This window comes from Diadema setosum, chromosome 1 (assembly GCF_964275005.1).
Source record: "Diadema setosum chromosome 1, eeDiaSeto1, whole genome shotgun sequence".
Taxonomy (NCBI): Eukaryota; Metazoa; Echinodermata; class Echinoidea; order Diadematoida; family Diadematidae; genus Diadema; species Diadema setosum.
The window spans coordinates 1130930-1146097 of NC_092685.1; positions in this window are offsets into that span (position 1 = coordinate 1130930).

A 15168-nucleotide genomic window follows, 5' to 3' on the forward strand; every position below is an offset into this window, starting at 1 on the left:
TTAAAGCTGTTTGTAATTCCCGCCTTATTGTGTTGCAAATTAAGTGAATTATGTTGCAGTTCGTTTGCACTATCTCGAAAAGTTAATTTTGAATATTAACAGTAACGGGTTATTGCCTTATTTATTGTGCATTTCATTCAATTTCAGTGCATTTATTATTCGTGCATCTTCTTCATCATTTCATGGAGCAAAAAGAAATACACTTTTGTTCCCTTAATCAAGGTACAAGCTGACGCAACTCCTCCAGTAAAATAATCCTGATGTTCTCTATCTTGGGTAGCCTCTTTAATATTACCACTTATTAGGGACCTGCCATTATCATTATTACCATAGTATTACCGGATGTTAACACCTTCGTGAAAAGATCTTATGTCTTAAGGATGAATACCGGGGACTCGAACCCGCAATGGCCATAACTTATGCTTTTCCAGAGGCCGCCATCAAACTCAAGCTTCAGCTTAAGATGACGGTCTCCTGCATTTTGTATGTATTAACTCGATTGAATAATCAATAATTTTCCAATTGTTTTTGTATGATTATAATTCACCTATACAGCATATTATTATTGGTACATTATAACTTGGATGGTATCATCAAAACAATATAGATGATAATACATCAGAAAGTAATGGAATTTAAGAGTTTCATTATGTTTCATCAAAAAGTGGCATATATGGGTCGCAACCACACAGACAGAAGAGACGATGATATGTTAAATTTGGTAAAAAGAAGCTAGGTTATTACCAAACTACAATCAGTTTAAAATGATAGAACTATTCTTATTAATTCACTCTGGTCTCGTTTACATGATTTTCGTAATGTGGTAGACTACTAAAATTTAATGTACGGTCCGTCGTGTCTACGAGATTTGTGAAAAATGTTAGGATTAGCAAATTAAGGGAATGTATTGGCATGTCATGCTGCGTAAGAATGCACTTTCCATATTATACAATTTTTGAAACTGGAGGAAGTAATGTTTTAATGTGTCTAAAAAAAGAAATATTACTGTTCCTCGGAGTGTTTATATCTTACCCTAAAGGAACGGTTTAAAAAGGATTTGTATGGCATGATGCATTTGAGCAAAGTCCAGCTGTTTTCGTATGTGATAATAAGATATGGGTTAGATTGCTTTGTTTTTGCAATTTCCTCATGTGGCGTTACACTATTTTGCGTGTGGTGAATTACAACATTATTAAGAGAAATTTAAGAGAGAATTAAGAGAAATTTAAGAGAAAGTTTGGAAGAGTATGCAAGTTCTTCCATAATTTACCGAAGTTTTATAATTCAAACGCTGATTTCATTAATTGCAATGATACACTGTACCACCACATTTTTTTTTTTGTGTGTGTGCATGTGTGTTTTAATATTGACATAATACTTACATATAACGCTTCCCCCCCCCCTCCCAATTCACATAACTAAAGATCCTAGTAAAGCAATACTGACGATAAATAGAAAAGGAAAACAGGGAAAGACTATGTACTGATTATATCCTCCTACAACAATCAAATTTCACGGTAAATTTATATCCGGTTGTTACAATATTAACTCAATAACGCTTGAGGGAGGAGAGGCTAGTCAAGGTAAGAGGGTCTACGACGAAGACTACGTTGCAGCGTGAAAGCCCCGCGTGAATCGCTACTGTCATGACACCATAGTTGAGAGTTTGTTCACCAATTTTCGGCACGGTGAGGTGCTAATGTCATCAATTATTGACCGATTACGCCGTATCAAAGAGCGACTGCTCCTCTTACACGGTCGGCTGCAAAGGAGTGTCTGTTTGAGGGCGCTATACTAACACCTTCTGACGAAGTCTTGCCTCCCGATCATCTAGTAGGGCCTACACTATTAACTCTAAAGGGTGAATCACAGCCGTTTGAGTGACATGTGTGCCTTCAAATCAGCCCTGTCATTGTTCTACCCCTTCCCTCCTTTACGGGTGATTCACATCTCCGGATATATATCTACCACTCTAGAAATCCAAGCATTGGTTTTTGACAATAAGGCAACAATGGAAGAGAATCATCTTGAACTGGCGAATATAATGGTCATGTTCACGTCCTATTCCTTACAAAATGGCTATCATTATAATGTGCTCTCATCAAATCAACAGACGAGGACAGAGAAATAACATCCAGAAGTTTATGCCATATAATGTTTAATACAGAATTTTATAGTACTCGCTTAAAAGGCTGGTTCGGACCTATTTGAGGGACAATTTTAGGCCATGTTTTCTTTGCCGGGATAGAGAGATCAACAGCACTTTATATCGCATTCCCGGATGTTCCCCGGAGAAAATGCGGGGATTTGGCTGTGACGACAGAGTCCCGGTGAAATCTCGAGGAAAAAAAAATACCATCGAAAACCTAAACCACGTGACAGGTTTACGATTCAGTCTGCGGAGCATATTCCCCCACCCCCTTGGCCCTCTTTTTTTTTTTTCAAACCCTTTTCAGGCTTCCCGCAGTGACATTTCTTTCGATATGAATCGAGATGTCTTCTGATAAGCACGAGTGTCTAATGAATCCATAGAAAACTATCACAAAACACTGCATTCTCCATCTCTGACACTGTAAGCTGATGTTGCCACTTGATGAATTTACCTCTATCAATAATTTCTTTTCCAGTGATTCTGTTGATAATTATGTACTTAGGAACAGCTGCCAGCAAAAACGAAGAAAATGGGGGAACAGCAAAACGAATGTTAAGAATATGGTTACAGTTCGTTATTCCGAAAGTTCGGTATTCCGAAGGTTCTTTAGTCCGAAAATTCGTTATTCCGAAGGCTTGTTATTCCGAAGATCCGTTAATCCGAAAATGTGATAAGGTTTGTTATTCCGAAGGTTCATTAATCCGAAAATGAAATAAAGTTCGTTATTCCGAAGGTTCGTTAAGGGCCCTATTTCATTGTCGGATCAACGAACCTTAAGAATAAAGAACCCTATTTCATTTTCGGATTAACGAACCTTCGGAATAACGAACCCTATTTCATTATCGGATAAACGAGCCTTCGGAATAGCGAACCATATTTCATTTTCGGAATAACGAACCTTCAGAATAACGCCACAAAATAATGTTCGGATAAACGAACCTTTTTTCATTTTCGGATTAACGAACCTCTAGGTATAGGCAATTTGTGTGTTTCGGATTAACGAAACTTCGGAATAACGAACCTTCGGATTAACGAAACTTCGGAATAACGAACCTTCGGAATAACGAACCTTCGGAATAACGAACAGCACCCAAAAAGATTATAAGTTATCATGATATAATTCGTGCTACTAGAGCGCTTCACTGAGAGGTCATGAATACCTTGTGCAAGGTCTAAAAAGGTAGTGTTCACATTAGTTTAGTTCGCCAATTTCTCTCTAGCAGTAACGATGAAATGTTTACATTCTAACCACGTCAAACTTGTGTTCCACTTTCAGATCAGTATAAATATTTTATTTCAAATAAGCAGATGATAAGTAATGAGTTTAGAGATTTATAAAACGCCAACGTATATTCTGCTCCACAAACTAATGAAATAAATTCAGTTGGAGGAAAATGTGGGTATATAGTGCCCACCATTTGTAAATGAATAATTAGATACTGGTTAGAAAAACAACCAACGAAGATAGATTGTGAGATCAGGAAGAATTGTGAAGACATAGAAGATGGGGGAATGAGAAACAGAAACTGAAAAATGATTTGTGACGATTTTCAACGAAGGTCTTTGAGAAACAACAGACAAAATGAAATGACCTACACGATGAATAAACCGTTCAAAGGTTTCGCTCTGGTCTGAAATTATCTCAGAGTTTCAGGAATAATATCTTTCGGAAGAGTACCATCCCACATTAGGAAGGAAGGGAGAAAGCGACAAATATTTAGGCGACCAAAATGATAAATGTGTGACTAGTTGCTTCCAAAACTTGAACTCCTATGCCGAATATTCAGACTTGCCATCAAAAAACACCTCCACAAAGATTATCAATAGACGCCGCCTCTCAGTTTCGAATCCGTTCAGGCGAAAAATATTCCCTGGCGAGCACACCTGAACCTTATAACAGTTCAGCCGTCCTTCTAATAAATAACTCGTTACGAGACAAGCTCCTGACTTGCTTTCTTCCCCCGTCAGGATGATATTTACATCATGTCCTTGGAAACTGACTCTTTATAATGGCTTGCTGCAGAAGTAATCTCATGGTCGTATTATTTGCCTTCGTCCTATTAAATAATAAATGCTAGAGTAGAGTCAAGTTTTAGCGGAGCGGATGGTTCTCAAACGTAAATTACAGTCGCAAATTACAGGCGGTCGTGTAGAGCGGTATTGAGCGATGACCCCGTAAGGTCACACGCGTCAATTGGGACTGGAATCCAGGTGTATCCTTTCGAATTGCCGCTCTGAAACGAGCAGAAAATTGCTCGGGTGCGCAAAACTATTTGCCTACCTGTCAGCCAGCGTAGAGGATGTTCGTTTCCATGGTGATGGGGTTGAAAGCTCCGATGTCATCTTGATAGAGACGTGCCCCTCTGAGGAGTGAAGAACGTGGGATCTTGGCATAGCTTGGAAGCGCTTGGAAGCATGTCGGACCATGAAACGTTTATTCTCAAGAAACAAAGTGATCGTGTGTGCATTCAGAGCACGGTCTCTACTCATGGAGGCAAAACACGTGATTGATGGTTGGTGGTATCATTCTATTCTTTGCTTGCTCCATGGTTGTTTATGAAAAGAGTGTCACAATAGACTGTAATGGGTTGATTTCTTTTCTCATTATTATTCGAAGCTTATTTCTGGTATGTTAGCTATGGAATATAGCTAATCTACTATAAGTTGTGATCATTATTGACCTCACTCAAATTAATGTGTCGGCATACAACTGACCTCTTTATTCCATAACTAGGTGGATTACTAATTGATAAACTAGCCAAAATCATTGTCCATCCCGCACTCTAACCAACGAACCATCGCTTGACAATTTGAATCTCCAGTCATTTCTCTTTTCGTTCTATCCGTCAATCAATCCTTTTTTTTTCTTGATCTCTCCCTCCTGCTAAGACTCCTCTCGTAAATTTCAAGTCCAATGTTATCAGGTATTAAACGCGACAGTAATTGTACACACCTGTACAATATCAATTCGGGCTGACAGACAGGCTGGGTGCGGGTCAAACCTTGGGCGAGACCGCGACCGTCTCTACCATGCCAATCACCCTAAGCTGAGGCAAGCTGACAGGCCGTGTGTGGCAGTAACCTGTCTCTCAGCTTGGTCCGTAGTCTTTTGCCTAGAGCTGGATACCAAGAACCACGTGACCTACTACAGTATACGTGATTTATGACACGACAGGTGTATTCACCCACATTCATACATACTTGTAAATATATACACACATGCAATTCAACTTGATCGAATTTTACTTTACATTCAACAGCTTTCATATTGACTATAATAGTAGATTCAAGATCTATCATATCTCTTACCTACTTTCGTTTGTGAAAACGTCTGGTTCAGTCTGGTTCAGGTCTATTATGCAAAACTATACTTTCTCATGTTGTCGTTTTTCGTTTTATTTCTTCTCGAAGAACTCACTCCACGTAAAAAGTTATAGATGTGACCACACCCTTTGTGATTTCTTTACAAAGTTCGACATAAATACATTGTGACAACATGATTATACATAACTGCAGATAAGAAGACAAACATTTCAGGCATATTTCGAATGACTGCGATTTTTTCGAGACAAGAAATAATTAACTCTCTTGAAGACTTGGGTCACGGTACGGTCCGTGAAACCATGCTGGAACGGTCATCCATATGAGACGAATATGAATCACATGAATGGTATTAATATCAAACTGAAATCAACCCTCAGAATTAAAAATACCGTATACACCTTATAGAAGTGTAACTCCATCTTACGTCTTTGTGTATCAAGGTAAAGGTTCTGCCGAAGCATCAGTTTGTAATAGGTATCGTTGGGATAGAGAGAACAGAAGATCATCACAAAATTATCATCTTTACAACTTTTTTTTTGAATAGCACATGAGGGATTAACGAGGACGTGAACACTGTCAGAGTAACTTATCAGAACAATAGTCACATATTTGGACATTGGATGTGTGTCGAACAGGAATAGGATTGCTGGAACGCAGTCCCATTGAATTATCACAAAACGAATGATATTTGACAGAATAATATGAAAATAGGTGGATACCTGAGAGTCGTCACGTCTCATGTCACATAAAGGAGATAATGTTCTTTGATCTACACCTTTACAGTTTCACATACACTTACCAAATGTATATCAAGTGAAATGAAGACACGTTGAGAAATATATGTCCCTTTCAGTCGTGTTACATTGGAAATTCTTGCAGCGATGTAATTTTGGCTCATATTCATTTATGCATTCAAATAGTGAAACATTAGTAAGACATTCTGGGCAATATCACTTATATTTTGATAATAAGTATCCACTCTCTAGAAGAAAGAGATATACATGTAATGACCAGTTTCTGGACTTCCTTCCGTCTTCATATCTCTGACTGAGCCATACTTGTCTGGCTTAAAGGGATGGTACAGTATTGGTGGAGATGAGAACTGGGCTTTTAACTTTTTGCGAGATACCAAGAAAACACTTATGATATAGTACAGGGCATAACATTTAAGAGGAATTCAAAGTTTATTTGATGAAAATCGGGTTTGGAATGACTGAAACATCCAAAAACAAAGTAAAACAAAGCAATCGTAATGAAGGTGGGTCCCACACTTATTAGAATCGCTCTGTTTAAGATATCTCTGCCATTTCAAAACCAATTTTCATCAAATAAACGTTGAATTCCTCATGGAATATCATGCTCTTTCATATTTCATAAGAAATTTCTCATTATCTCACCAAAAAAATGTTAGAAACCTGAAATTAGGGCTCAACCAAAACTATACGATCCCTTTAACCTTATGTAAGTCTTCTTTTAAAGTACCTTCATTTGCTTTAATTGAATAAAAAGATAGGACCGTAAAATGTATCGGTCTGGAAGATTTGTTGGTTTTTTTTCTTCAACTAAAATTGGTGTATATTTCACTTGAGATGATGAGCATACATGATAATATAGAGAGATATTGAGAAATCTGTCTGTAAGAGAGGAGGGGGAGATATGTGAGAGAAAACGAGAACTAATGGCGGTAAAAAGAAGGAAAATGAGGGTAAAAGAAAGTCAGATAAATGATAGATGAAATTGTGAATTGGTAGAGTGATGGATATATCTATAAGAAAACGAACAGATAAAAAGATGCAGATCTACGATAGAAAGTATTTTGGATGAGAAACCGTGCTGAGATGGAGGGTGGGGGTAATTTATGACTAACGTACAGGTGGGAGCTCGCCTGTCTCATTGTCAACTTTCATTCCTGACAAACAAGATTAAAGTTAGCGAACCCTGATGGCAAGATAATGTCTCTTTCTCGGAGGCATCGCACTGCTGTCTGGTTTCGAAATGCAGTTTGGTCTGGAAAACAGCCAAGAGTTTTGTTGATTTCACAACGGACCAACGGCTTCCGTGGACATCGCGAATTCCTAAAGTCTTTCAGTCTTTTTAACCAGCTAAGCGTGCAACAATAAATAGTAGGCATGAGGCAACACCTAAATGATCGAAATGATGGGGAGAGAGAGGTTGAGGGAAGCGAAAACACTTTATCTGTCACGATGATACCGATCCAGTCATCTGTTATCATCTGATATTACCCCCGCTGACGATGGAACGTTGGGGTTCAGCATCTCTCCAACTAGTCAAGATCGACAACGAATGGATGAATGGTTAATGCATTCTTGGGTAGCTACTATACATACAACAAAATGTGACTGTGATATTCTTTCAAGCATGTGTAGCTTTAATTGTCATTATGGAAACCCTCACTAGCAACCCGAATGAGCTGATGTAGAACATTCTTCTACAGGTGGTGTGGTATATAAACCATGAACCTATGATTTGTATGCATCATTAAACATATTCTTCATAATAGACATTTTAACAACAAATTAACATCCGTGTCCAGTGACCTCTAAGAAAAATAAGAAATCCATAATTTGAATGTCACACTTGACAAGGAATCATATTTCTTCAAAATCAAGCAGCTGACGAGGAAATCCTGAGTCATGTGTAATGTTTTCTATATGACGTCATAAGAAAGTCTTCATGCCGACCAAACGCTTCCTTTTTCTTGTACAGGTGAGGGTTTAATACGTAGCTATGTGATCTGTAATCGCGGATAATGAATGGAAATGAAATGAGGAGTCAAATGTCATGAAATGTAGGTCTGTCTTTTGGAGTTCACTACTTCGCGAGCCAAGATCCAGGAGTAATATTTCCTCTCTTGCTGAATGAATTGAGACAAGTTACAAATTGAGAGACAAGGCATGTAACTAGAGAAAAATGTCACCATATTGATCCTGCGAGTCGTGATCAACTCATAACGACACGATGATAATCAGCGCAATGTGAGGGATTTTTTTTGGTACTCTAAAGTTTCAGAGCAGGCAGTTTGCATCGTAGTTTACAACATGTCATTAACATTTCATATCAAATCAATTTCATCTAATAATCATAATTCTGACGTATTCACCCTTTCAGAACATCGAATATCAAGATTCTTCCATGTAGAGACACTGGGTCGAAAAAGTACCAAGGGTACATGACAGCTATAGGTCTACATGGATTTGTATTTGTTTGTGCCCGTTCTGTTTAAACGTTAGAACTATAATCATCATATTACAAAATGAATGAGGAAAACTTGCGAAGACACAAATATAACACTGTCTTTTCAAAGAAGCAAAACCTCCATCACGGAATTCGATATTTTACGAATTATCGAACTGATCATCAGCGAACAAAAATTTCTTTCGAATTTCCTTTGATTTGTTTTATCTTGTCTGACGTCATACCCAGTCGTTTTCACATGAAATTATATTAGATCTCATTTGTACATGTATACCTCTATACTAGTACTTGTTAGTTGTACAGAGTAAACAGATAGCGGTGATCACATGATCCATTCCCGGCCGCTGGTCACCTGACTACTTCGGCAAAGCTGGGATCGGAATGTGGCCATGTATCGATAGTCAGACCACCCACACTATCCTCAGTCTGAAGGGCGAACACTAATGATGAAAGGGTTGATAAATCAAGGTAAGGATACACCACGTGACTATTGACTGAATCAACTCGGTCATAATCATACCAGGGAAATGTGGAAAATCCTACACGGACAGTGATAGATACCGTGCTCCACTGGAAATAAAGTGCAGTAAATAGTTTATGAAGGTATTGCTCGAAGTTACAGCATTGTTTTGGAAAGAAGGTAAGACCAATGACAACTTGATAACAATCAACTTTTTCTTTTTTTTTTTTTTTTGGGGGGGGGGGGGTTAGGGTTTATTTTCAATTTAGATGGATATTCCTAACTTTAAACGATGCTTCCACGTGACGTTTAATCGTTCTGGCTTAATACAGTCACAGTGCACTTAGATATGGGGTATGTATCTTTACTGATACTTGCTCTAAACGTTGTATAGTTACCAAAAAAAAAAAAATCATCGAGAGATATTGTTTGCATCCTTACTTCGATTAAAAGATCTGATCGGGAGAACTTTGGGCAAAATAAAGTAAATAACCTAGAAAGATATCGTCATTCAACTATCATCTGAAAAAGCGTTAATTTATTATTAACAAAAACTATTTGCACTGACATTAAAAGTTTGAAGTATTTTTGTCACAGGCAACAAGCCCGTAGAAAGGTTTTCAAGATTTCTCTCTTGTAAAGACGAGAGGGAGTGAGACAAGTTTTGTAAAATGTAAGTTGCTGTCGTGGCTATAGTGTCTAATGCTCTCACTAAGCATGGCGCACTACAGATTTGCAAGCATAACGTATCTGTTATCAATCCCCACTTGGTTATTGTCACCTGCTTATATCTTGGTCCCTGAATCTATGATAAAACCCGCATGCATAATACTCGCGTGCTAGTGGTTCAATTTGGATGTAGTTGGCGTAATACTGACGGTTCTTGACTCCCATCCCTTATAGCTTCTTTGATAAAGAGAAGAGAACAATCATTTCATTTCCTCGTCACTAGAAACGGATATCGTGTTGCATAGACAGGTTTACTAACAAATTTCATGTATTCGTTCAATATAAAGATTGCTCCTACCAACCAGAAAAAATTGCACCCGCATAGCAAGATCCAACTCAAGCAAACTGGAATTGTTGTATTGAAACTCATTCAGTAAAGAGAGGTATATTGGGCTGGGTTAGGCCCTACAGTTGGTTATTCTGAAGATAAGTTATTCCGAAGGTTCGTTAATCCGAGAATGAAACGAGGTGGATTCGTTATTCCGAAGGTTTGTTAATCCAAAAATGAAATAAGATTCGTAATTCCGAAGATTCGTTAGTACGCACAGTCTTTACATTTTTCGAATTAAGAAATCTGATTTCCTTTTTGGATGAACGAGCATTCGGAATAACAAACCAGATTTCATTTTCAAATAGACGAACCTTCGGAATAAAGAACCTTATTTCATTTCGGGAATTATGAACCTTCGGAATAACGTCACAAATGCTCGGATAACAAGCCCCCTGGTATACGGAATTTGTACGTTTCGGAATAATGAACCTTCAGAATAACGAACATTATATGGCAAGGCATAAGAAAAGCCAGGAAGAATACAACTTAATACGAACAAATTAAGATTAACAGCTTAATGCAACAAACTTGCACAAATTCTGGAAGGCGATTTTCTTAGATGGTACAGCACGTGACTTGATACAAGATTTTGGTTCCCGTCCGCGCCTCCGGTCAAGTTAACGAGAACTATAGGCCTAATTATTGTTTCAACCGTGCGCGGGTACTGGCAAACTGGTGAGTATTTAGCCAAAAACTTCTAAAGCGCTCTTTCGCGTCCCGGGCAAAAGCTGGGCTTTAAACCTTTCCACCTTGGTTTAACCGGTTTTGAATTCAGGAAAATAAAATTGAGTCCTTCATATCAAATTTCTTCAGAGGTCCAACGATTCTGTAGAGATGACTTGGTAAAGTTAATAGAGCTTCATATAGTTCCTGAATTATTAATCTCAAAAAGTTATGTCATGGTCTTGACATTAAAAAGAAATATAATGGAGAATTTAGAATGGATGATAATCAATTATCACCACAATGACTGAGTCACAAGTCTGCGAACGGTTTTCCAAGAAAGCATGCTGAACTTGATATATCTGACTTTATTTGTATCTGTCTAACTTTGTATGCGTCTGTTTACAGAATGTAACTTGTACTTCACCAAAACGGTGTTTTACGGGCACATTTTTGGATTGAATTTAATTGTTTGACTCTTCCAGGAAAATTTTCTAGGTCATAAAGTCAATGATTTTTTTTAAAATGTTTACTATAAAGTATCTCAAAAGGAAACAAGTAATTCTACCTTGATAAACGTAATTCAAGCTTCTAGTTTCAATCATTCATTTCGTGAAAAATGCGTGTCTTTAATGGTACGCGAGTAAGGTCTGCAATAAAAACCGATAAGCAATCTTATTCAAATAGTAAAGCGGTATTGCTTGATTTGATTTATCAAATCCAACGATTTGATCAAAACACTGGTCAGATCTTATCAACCAACCAAACTAGGAATCGAAATATCAGATATTCAGATTTGTCCCGTAACAATTTGTTTTGTTTTTGTTTTAGGTAAGAGATCGATTAAAATGTAAATAAAAGGGTGACGTCACAAAATGACCGTCTCGTTTACGAAATTATCATGTCATGGACGAAAATGTTCATTTAATTACAAAATTTTGTCATTTCGATACAAAATAATCATTTCAACGACGAAATGACTGAACTCGTAATGAAATATTCCATGCGACACTTGGCGCTCCATGGTTTTTGTCCATGGTTTAAACCATGATTTCATTTGTACCACCTTCGTGAATTCGGGCCATGGAGTCTAGGAGAGACAGACAACATGGATATATATGTGCGTATTACACACACACACACACATGCATTGATATAATTTATAAACCATAGGGCCTACATAAAATAGATATGAGAGGCATTATTAGATGAATACAGTGTGGGTTTTTTATGCTGGATAAGATTGGTTCTGGATTCTAACCTGAAAAAGTCATTATGATAATGCTAATGCTATGTTGAGTGTGTGTGTGTTTGTGTGTGTGTGTGTGGGTGTGTGTGTAAGTTGTATGTATCGGGTTTCGGAGCTGAAGAGACTAGAGTACACAGAAACGATGGGGGAGGGGGATGTAAGACAACATGTGATGGCGCTGTTTTCATGCACACTTCTGTGTGTTTAACATTTACAGGCAGCTGAGCACCAAAAAGCAGCAGGTCAGACAAATCGAATTTTGATTTCGTCGATTTCTAGTTTTGAAGAGAAAACCACCTCTGTAGATTATGTTGATATATTTCACTTTACAATAATACCAGGAAACTGATCTTTCCTACTTCTCTCTTTGTCAGTTCTTTTTATTTGTCTGTCTGTCCGTCTGTCTCTGTATCTCTCTTCACTTTCTCTCCTGTTCTAAAGGTCTCTTTTACCAAACAATGAGAAACACATGGTAGCGATAAAGCAATCTGAATACACTTTTGCTGGATTTATTTGGTTACAAAAAATGGAAACAAATTAACACCACATCCATGGATGACTGAGTACATATTAGGCTAAAAGGAATTATACTTTTCTTTCAAAGATTGTCAAAAAAATAAAACTTCTGTGATTACATATTTGATATATTGCACATTTTAATTATGATGATTCTGAACTTCCAACTACAGGCAAGATTTGGGGGAAAAACCTACATTTATATGAGCAGGAATGCTCTATTAATTATAAAGAAATTAAATTAGACATTGACACAAAGTATAAGCAGCAACACCAACTCTGCAGGTTAACATATTCTTACTGTCAATGACAAACCATAATTATTTGTAATTTTTGTTAGAGATGACATCAAGTATGCCCTGCTGTAACATTGGCTACACCCTGAATATCTGATACAGTTCTTTAAAATTGTATCGGAATTACATACTAAGTTCACAAATTATACTTTGTGATGGAAGAGTTTACTATTCTGGCTTTCTTAAATTGAAAAAAGAATTCTACATAAATATTGCTATTTTGCCAAGCACTATTGTAGTCTAGGATTCACAACTTTTGTGCCTTTCTTTACATCTGTATGTATTTGCTTATCTGAAAAATACATATATCCCTGTGAAACTTGTTTTTCCATTTATGCTTTATTTTCACCCAACATAAACTGGGATATTTTGTAATAATCCTCAGTAAATATGAGAAACATCTAACTTTTAATTGAAAGAAATTTTTCATTATGTTTTCCAAGTGTTATTTCTTCTCATGGTATACAAATATCATAATGGATTCAAGAGTTATTAGAGAAAGAATTATTATTTATTGATATTTGATTTTTTTTTTTTCATTTTATGTTCACTCCTTTCAGCTGATAATGGCTACCATATCATGTACTGACAGATCAGGAATGTGTTTTACAGCTTTTGAGAGTATTGTAGACAATATTATACATACATGTATTCTGTAGACAATACATGTATTATACATACATGTATTCATAAAACATGTTCACATAGGACAAAATAATAGAATACACAGATAATTTCACCTGTAGAGTGAGAAGACAAAAAAGTACCCATGAAAACACTGTTTTGTTTTGTGACATCAATTATTGCACTTGTGCCTTTTGTCTGTTTTTTTTTTTCCTTTTTGTTTTTGTTTTTTGTTGACAAAACTGAGGAAACATATGGACAAAGCAACACTTTAAACATCAACTTGACTACTGGAACACTGGTATCAACCACACAATTTTTACATTTTGGGGAAAATCATTCGGTCAAACAATCACAAATGAAGGAAGCATCACAGTATTCTGTCCACAACTACAACTATCACGACAAGAAACATTTTTTCCTTCTAAACTCAAGATAACAAACAAAATACATGCAATTAATGAAGTGGCTCACAAATATACAAACAAAATCTTCCAACCATATAAACTAAAATGACAGTGATAAATCTCATACATTTACATACATTCTACATTCACTTTTCCTAGAGAGTATACTGTTTGTATAATTACCAAAATATGATCCCTTTGCAGAAAATGTGATTTACATTAACAGCCATAACACTTAGACATAATACTTACAAGGTGGTACATTGGAACAAATCTATTTCACTAGATATCTATCTGTACATGGTTTATAAAATGCTAAAATTCCTCTGTGATAAAGTTATCAACTTGACATATCTCTCACATTTCATTCTTTGCACAAGTACTACGTGTTCTGATCAATTTATGCAAATTATCATTACACATGCATTCATATAACATTGCTTTTGACAGCTGTTCTGTATATGACAAATTTGAAACACAAATTGGAAAGTTTGTTACAGTGCTTTATGTAAACAAAATTAAAGAAAATTCTATATGAGCCCAGTATGGTAGGCTCTTGGTGCAACAAATTTCATAGTCTCACCTCATAACATGACCTCTGATATTGGTGTTACAGTGATATTCTGCCCAGTTATCATTAATAGAACAGCACAATTGATAAACAAATCCTTCAAATATTGCAGATAAAACAGAAAAAAAAAACACCTTTGCACATCTACCTTGTTTCATACGAAGGGCCGTCATACCAAAAACCTTTCTGAATGACAAAGATACAACTGTGTTTTAAAGGAAAGCAAGAAAAATATATCAATTTGCAAGAGAGCTGCAAGGCTCCCAATGGTTCCACATGGCAAGTTCATATTGACAAATTTGTGGAGTCAATAATGTAGCAGGTAATAGTTTGACAGAAAAAAAAAAATGAGCTCAGTTCATAGAACATTTTCATAATCCAACCTACTTTGAATATTACTGCAAAATATTGATGAGCATTACAGTCTCATTGTCTGTGTTATCTTGAATAAAGATGATTATAATTTCATCAATAAAGTGATGCAGAAGATATTAAGTGGGAATTCCATCCTTATAATCACTTTGTATGAATAGAAGAAGAAAAATCTGAGGAACAGGACAGTGAATGTTTGAGCAATTTCTGATAAATTTGAGAAAGATATGTTTTGGTTTTTTTTCTGTCATAGCTTTT